Here is an 8,501-nt window from a genome sequence, read left to right on the forward strand (position 1 = left end):
ACCCCCAGAGCCGTGGCAGATTTTACTCTGACCCCAAAACAATCACACAAACGTAAATCCATTAATGATAGCGGAAAATCTCTCTTTTATACTAAGGCTTCCTCTTTTCAACAGTAAAATTTAAACCTACTTATGACCAATTGTTCTCCAAAATATTTGTCAATCGGAGTCTATGGAAAATCCAGCAAACCGACAGCACCAGTCTCCTCAGGCAAAAGAACCATGTGGTCACTGTTTCCATCCCCACGGTGCTGGGCACTGCTATGGATGCCGGGCAGATCAGCAGAAAGTGGGAGGTAATTCAAGTCTCTAGCTGTTCACAAACCTTTCAGCTTCCCAATGGCCTCAAACCACCCTCAAACGCTGTTTACCGAGTCCTGTCTGCTCTCAGCAAGAACTCCTGCTCCCAAATCCCATCCCGACTCATTTCGTTTTGCCCGTCCAGTGACTTACCTGACAAGCCTCGGCTCTGGAAGGTAAGCACAGGAAGCTGGACAAGCGAAGCTTCTTCCAGAATGGTTGCTGCAGGACACTGTCCACGAAGCATCCTTTTTATTGCAGGAGTACGGAGTGAGTGTCTCTGCCGAATGGCACCACCCTGTATTTAACTGCTCCCCCAAGGCTGACTTTAATCCTGCCTGGAGCTACTAATTAGTTAATAAGCATCTACTCCAAACCCAGCTGTTTAACTTCACAGTTTTTAAGGTTGTTTGGGTTTTTTTTTTTTTTTAACTTTTTTTTTTCTTAATAAAAAGTTTGTAGTTTAGGTTTTGCCCAGATTTCCTTTGATTCTATTTGGAAACAAAATAGTGTAACAATCAGGATGGCATTTGCCCTGGGAAGAAGCAAAGGTTCTACCACAGGTGTCCGTCGTGGAGCTCATGGTTCCAGGGATAGCTTCCATGGGAGGACATCTCTTACCTCTCTGAACCCTTTTAACAAGAGATCTTGAAAAAAAAAAAAGTTTTGATCATAAAAAATAAAATAAGGTACAAATTTTGACTACCCAGAATTCATAAGCATTGAAACTGGGGGGATATAAACTTTGCATTTGCTTTTACGAACTAGAAATAACTTCCAAAATAAAAAAATTACATATGGGGGACTTTGTTTCTCTTTTTGCAAGAAGGCTTCTTTTAAGATTGTAATAACTGGTGTTTTCCTAAACGTTTGTCTCTGTTAAAGCCTTTTTCTTGTAATTTTTTTTAAGAAATATACAATTTGGATCTTAGAGCTATTTAGCATTGGTACCAAAATATCAGGTAGAAATTAACATAGTGTCCACCTCAGGGACGATCCTGTCTCATCTGGATCCTCTTCCTGCCCAGCGACCTTGCAGTCCCAGGGCAGCGGAGGGGACTGACACATTGATCGTGCTGTATCTCCAAGTGTTGAGTCTCTTCTATTCAGAAATGTTTTAAATAAAGCAAGTGTGGTTTTTACGGACTTGAAACTACTTACAATACACACCTGCAAGCAAGGATGCTGACAAGGTGCCAAGTTCTGCCGCCAGATAGCAGAGATGAAACTAGCCACGTAATTATAAACCGCAGTTAAGGAATATGGCAAAAGACTAAAGAAAATAACGTTAGAGCCCAGAGAACGAATGGAAGCATGCCTTGTCACGCTGCCACAACACAGAGGAGAAATACCAGCTGTCCACGGACATGGAGTCTTTCCGCAGATCCCCGGCAGGGCTGGATTCTGCAGTGGATTTCGCCCGGACTTTCTGCTCTGGCCCCAGCCACCAAACTTCTGCACATGTCAGTGAAGATGCTAATGGAGGGAGCCCGTTGGCGTTAAATTGTTTACATTTCTTTATATAAATAACGTGCTTTCAGTGCCTTAGTTTTGGTCCCTTTCTTTTTCTTGTTCCAAGATTTCTCCAATATGTATTTCCTAGGTCAAAGTCTTTCTCCTCTTCACTAGGAAGAAAATGGTTTATAAACACTGGTCACATGGGACACACTGCTTTGTGAAGCCACCTGGAGAGGTGCGTGAAGCTGGGGTAGCGGTTGCCTTAGCTGTTTTTTGTGCTCTAGAAAACAAAAATGGTCTTGTCCCATGATGAGCTTCAGATTAGATATGGCCCTAAAATTGTCTTGTACCTACCTTACATTTTTATTTTGAAACAGAATCTTACTTTTGGTAATTTATTTTTTAAAAGATCATTATGTGCAGAACACCAAGTTTTAAAAATAACTCACAGAATGGCCTTAGTTTTCAATGTCCACTGGTAAGATTGTGAGTTGTGTTATCTGTCATAGACGTCCCAGAATAAAGTGGAGTGAATTAAATAGAATTTACACCTGTGTTGCGTGTTTGTTTTTTGTAGAAATAATGAAAACCACAGGTTATGGCTGCTGCCTCCCCAATCCCAACACTGCTAGAGCCTTATCATGTTTGGTATTTAGAAGAACTGGTCAGGGCTCTTTCATGAATGCAAAAGAAAAGACCTAAGCAAAAAGGAGTGCATTGCCTCTTTGCTGTCCAGGGCCCACGTTGAATTGAGGGCCCTGAGTATGTTCAGAGCTTGATTTCGCCACCTCTGGGTTCATCTGGAGGGCAGTTTAGTGGCTCCACAGCCTGGGGCTCATAGGCCCAATACCAGCACCGCTGCTAAGAGGCCCCTGCAGGGAGTAAATAACTCAGGAAGCACAGCCTGACAAATGTATAAAATGTACTTAGCAAATGCACACACGCACAAAGCACAGAACTCTGGGGTGGCAGGATATGCCACCCCAAAATGTAGTGGTAGAGTTTCAAGGCTGGCCACACAGAATGTGCTGCTTGTTAGGCTGATTGCTTTGAACTAGGTGCCTGACAGTCAGCAAATGCAGGGCAAGGCTTCCTCTGAACACCCCTTTCTGCCTAGAGATAGTCCCCAAGAGGAGTTCATTCGTCATAGACAGCCCCTCTCCGGCCCCCGCCGTCAGCCTGACAGGATTGACTCTTCTCGTAGGAGTGCAGGGGACACCACATCCAAACGCTATCCCTGAAACCGGATGGGGCTTCTCTCCCTGGCCATAGGAATGGAGGATGGGGGAGGGATCACATTTTAAAAGGCAGTTACAGAGAACAGGATGCAATGATCTGGATGTCCAAGTGTCCAACTCAACTGTGAAACTTCTCAGCATGATTTCCTGAGAGGGTCTCTGGCTCCTGGGTAGTGAGGGACACAGAGTCTCAGCAGCCTTCTCCATCAACACCAAGGGTGCATGGACAACCTCAGCTGTGTGTGGACAACCGCATCAGCAGTTGGCGCACCTGAACTCTTCAGTCATTGTCTCCACCCAGATCGTCCAAGTTTTGAAAGTATTTCTCTTTTCCATGGGAAATGTGTTAACTATCAGTCCTGCAGCCCTAATATCTCTCCACGTGCGCTGAAGCAGTTCTCGCTCCCCAGCCCAGCTGGCCCAGAGTTGGGGTGTCACTCGTTTCTCCCTCTCCTGCTTTGACCTCTGCCCATACCGTCTTCAGGGGCAGACCTTCCCTCCTCTGGCCGGTCTGGGAACCTCTTATCTCTCCCTGTTCCCAGTTTTCTGCTGAGACTATTCTCAGCACATTGTACCCAGCTGATTTCCCCACAGGCTATTTTAATTATGGAACCTCCCCCTCCTTAGCACCCTGGGTGGTTTCCTACTGATTTTCCAGCAGACCACAACTCCACCTACTCCGTTCCTCCCAGCCCAGCCCAGCCCCCTGCCCAGGACTTTCCCCGAGGTGGGAACCTTTCACATCTACATAACTGCAGCCCAAATCTCAGAGTCCCCAAACCTCCAGTACCCACCTGCCCAATCCCGCCTTTACACATATCCCCGACATTGTAACAGTGTAATCCCCATAGAAAAGGAAGGTTTCCTGCCCCACCCAAGGAAAGGTGGAGCCCAGCTGCGAGGGAAGGGAAGAAAGTGGGAGACCAAGAGGAGGCACGTGAAGCAGAGACAAGTGAAGAAGCAGCTGCGCTGGCTTCTCGGCCCTGAGCTTGTTCCGGGGACTTGGGGGACATGGAAGGAGACACTTGAAAGAGATGTGGGTGAGAGCCCCGTGGGGAGGCTGACAATGGCACCCTTTATCTTGACTTGTATTTTGATTTTGTTCGTTTTCTTCCAGACTCGCCTGGCCCCTCCTGCCCTTTATGGTTCCCCCCAACAGGCCTTAGACTTGTGCAAGCTTTTGGGTTGCAGTGGCCATGCTTTGGGCCAACCCTGTTTGGCTGGGCATTTACCCACGAGGGCATGGGTAACTTTGGGTGTTTCATGGGGAATTATATTCCCCATTTTAACTGTATTTTTTCTCTTCTCTCTGTTGCACACTAGTTGCTTTTAAGTTCTTGTTTTTATTGAAGGTCTTAGGCACTGAGGGTATGTTCTGTCTTTGTAAGGAATGGCAGAACCCATTTAGAGCTGGCAGGTTTGGGGGGCCCAGGGTGCCCCTCAGTCTGCCTGCTAACACATGACCAACCAGAGTCTAGGCAAATCCCGTTTTGCTTTGAAGAATTTCCTAATTGATCCAGCTTCTAATGCCTTCTGTTGTGGGGCTTGTTTTATTACAGGGCAGGGAGAGGGGCAGCCCAGACCCCGCAAACCTGCCTATTCTAAATGGGTTCTGCCATCCGCCGCATCAACACAAAACATGGGAGACTTTAATGGGAAGGAACTTTAATACAACTAGGAAACAAGACAGGAAAGGCAAAGAATCTAGTTTCTAAATCAAGCACCCAAAGTTACCCGTCCCCTCGTGGGTAAAACTCCATCCAAATGGGATTGGCCCAGAGCAAGACCCCAAAGCCTGCCACAAGTCTAAAGCACCTTCCAGTGGGGACCCACAGAAAAGGATCAGAAACAACCAGACAAGCCTGGAAGGAAAAGAGCAAAATCAAAATCAAGATAAAAGCTGCCATTGTCACCTCCCCACGGGTCTCACCCACATCTGTGTCACCCCGTCAACAACCAAAAGACAAGCGCGGTTTCTTCACGTGTCTCTAGGCTCCATGTGCCTCCTCCAGGTCTCCTTCTGGCTCCATCCTGCTCCTTCCTTCCTCAGTCTCCTCTGCAGCTTCTCCTCTCCCTGCTCAGCTCCACCCTCCATTTGGGTGGGGCGGGAAACCTGGAACCTCCCCCTTTCCTGGGGACCACCCTGTTACAATTTCTCCAATTCTTGCTTGACTCTATCACATACTTTCTTGTGTTATAGTGATTTTTCAGTCTTATCACCTTAGCTGTATTTAAGTTTCTGGAAAGTCAAGATAAGGATATCTCATATTTGTCTTATCCCCAAAGGTATTCAGTTCAGCATCTTACCCATTCTTTCTGCACCATGAATTCTTAAAGGTGATTCCTTGGAAGTCATTCAGAAAGAATCCTCTTCTAAACTGAACCTGGGTGCAGAAATTTACAAATTACAATAACAAAAATTTCTAAGATGTAAACACATCCATCTCTGGAAAGTAACGAGACACTTTTGACAAGAATGAAATCAGTTTTGATTGATGATATGATTTACCCAAATATATTAGTATCTGAACTCTTAAAAGTAGGAACTTAGCTTAAACCGTGCCTCCTCGGGAAGTCTGGTTCAACTAATCTCACCATCTCCCCGCTGCACACACTTACGGAGGAAAACTCGCCCACATTGTTGTAATAGTTATACCTTTGCAGTTGTCCTACTACACTAATCATTGTTACAAGCAAGAATCATGGACGGATACTAAAGTCAGGGAATGAAAATGTACAGTGTTTCCGCATAAGATAGTAATTACAAAGGGAAGAATAAACACCTTTATACTGGAGAAATCTGGCAAACGCCTCCTTATTGAGTGATCTGGGTTGCCAGCCCCAGACCTAAGACAAATCGACATCACACACCCTTGAGAAAGGTACATCATTTTTGCCAAAAATGTGTGACTTTACTCTCCTCATGAGAAAATTTGAGCAAACCCCAAATTGAGAGATATATTTACAAACTAAGTGGCAGCTGTTCTTTAAAAGTGTCAAGGTCATAAAAGACCAGCAAGGCCATTTGCAAATTGTTGCAGATTGAGGAACTGGGGAGAAGGAGATGTGACAAGTACTGCAAAGTGGAATGCTGGATTGGCTCCTGGCAAAATCCAAACATGCTCTAATTTTAGGTAATATTTTTGTATCAATGTCAACTGGTGACTGTATTCCGGTGATGCTATATGGAAAGATTTGGGGGAGGCGATGAGCTGCATTCCTGCCTCAGGAGGCTTTGCCCTGTGCTTCCTGCTGCCGGGATGGCTCTCTCCCCAGATAGACATATGATCTGTTCATTCATTCCTTTGCTGCCTTCCCTAAAGCATGTGAGGCCTTAAATGTCATCAGTTTTTCCACCGTAGGAGAATGTCATTCAACCCAGCCACGTGCACCCCACTCACTTTTCAGGAAATAACCCCACAATCTTTCCATTGAGAGGGGCAAGAAAAATATCAAGAGTGGGGGAGGCTGGGTCAGTACGTCATCTCTCTTGGTCGGATGAAAAGAAGGTCAAGGGTAGGAGCCGTGAGCGGGGGGCCTTGCTAATGTCCAAGGGGAATGTGACGAGGCAGAATAAGGGCAGCTTCTGTCCACATTCCTCAGGCACAGCTCGGCCAGAATCAGGCCTGGTCAGCGCTCAGGCTAATGACACCCTGCCCCCGTCACCACCAGGGGCAGTGCTCGCAGACACTTTGCCCTCGGAGGGCAAGGCAAGGTGTGCAGACTACTTCACAGCCCGAGAGTCCCACTCTCAGCAGGGCCAGAGAATAGGAAGAGGCCAGGGAAGAGGCAAAGGCCCCCCCAAAGAACTGTGCAGAAACTGCTGAGAACCCATGCCCCTCTTCACCCCTGCGTTGATTTGAATTTCACAGCATTCCGTGATGCAAGGCAGCTGGGCAGTGGCATTACCTTCATTTCTCAGAAGTGGCGCCTAAGACTTACTTTTTTCTTAAGACCACAGAGTTGGGGGGCAACTCCAAGTCAGTATTCTCAAGGGCTCACTAAGTCTCCATGCTGCTGTCTTTCTTTTTAAGACCTGACATTTCTGCGCCAGAGAAGTGCCTTCTGGCACTATCTTCCTTCTTACACGTGCCTTCTTCTTCCTCCTCTTTGTCTTCTTTATTCACAAAAAGCCAGAACTGTTGGGAAAATCAGCACCCAGAGAGGATGTGTGACTTGTACAAAGACACACAGCGAGGATTTTATTGTGCTCCTGTGTTCAGGCAGCCTGCCCCTTGGAGACGTCACTCCACCTCTTGCTGGGACATTGCCTGCTCCCACCCCCAACATCCTGCAGACAAAAGGGTGGAGGCAGGGTGAAGGGAGACGTCTGAAGGCCACTGGGGCTGCTGAGAGCACATACTCAGAGAGAACGTCCCATCGGTACCTTCTCAACCACAGAGGGTAGGGCCTTGGCGATGAAAAGCAGCAGGAAGATGGCTACAGTAAAACAAACATGGAGAGAGAGAAAGCAAAAGCCTATTTTCCATGATGGGAAATAAAATTCTGGAACCCAATACACTGTCGGGTCACCTGGCCTCCAACTCCGAATGCTCCCTAAAGGTGAATGTCAGTTCTCTGTTGGAAGAAATGAGGGCCAGGTAGTTTGACCACCACCCCTTGGCATCATTCCAGAGAAATGTCCAGCCCAGACTGGCCATTCTTTTCATCAATGGTCCCTGTCCTACTGACTTGTATGCAGCCTCCAGCACAGCGAGGGCATCTGCCCAGGGTGTGTGAACGGTGGGGAACCTGCAGGGGGCAGGCAGTGCCCTTGACTCCTTTGGCTCAGGCGATGCTCACTGGCAGTATATTGCCCTCCTAGAGCTTCAGACACACGGACTATACTTGGGGGAACAGACCCCAGGGCCACTGGCTTCTCTGAGGGTTTGGAGGCTCAGATTGCAAAGCACTTGGTCTCCCTAGAGGTGAATGTTGCATGGGGTTAATCATTCCAACCCAGGGGTGGTGCAGAAGTATGCAATTGCTCACAAAACAACGCATCATGATCTAGAATAGTCTTAGCTGGAAATAAGAAATCTGCGTAGCTACAGGCCTCATCTGACCCGACAGCTGTGGTGCTGGGTGAGTGAGTTCAGGACACATGAGGCCCCTCTTTGGTAGAACTTTTATTAGCAGAGCTAGGAGGCTTATTAAGTAAAAGAACACGGATGCTGTTTGAATCATGAAGCTGTTCCTCATTAGCCGTGTGGCCTTGGGTCAAAGTGGAGCCTGCTCTGCCCACTGCTCAGTGACTCTGGCGTGAGGTGAGGGGTGGGGATGCAGAGAGAGCTGGATTTGCATAAACCTCCTAGGCCTCCTGGGAACTCCAGGAGTCTGAAGCAATAACTAAACCTCTAATACTGGGATTAAGAATCCCTTCCCCACCACCAACAAAAGCAGCCCTTTGCCTTCTGCAAAAGAGTGTTCCAGAGAAGACAAGGAAGCCTCCCAGAGTATGCAGTGGGAGTGGGGGCAGGGGAGGAGGCTGTGCCTCACGTTGTC

Source organism: Talpa europaea (genome assembly GCF_964194135.1).
Source record: "Talpa europaea genome assembly, chromosome: 6".
NCBI lineage: Eukaryota > Metazoa > Chordata > Mammalia > Eulipotyphla > Talpidae > Talpa > Talpa europaea.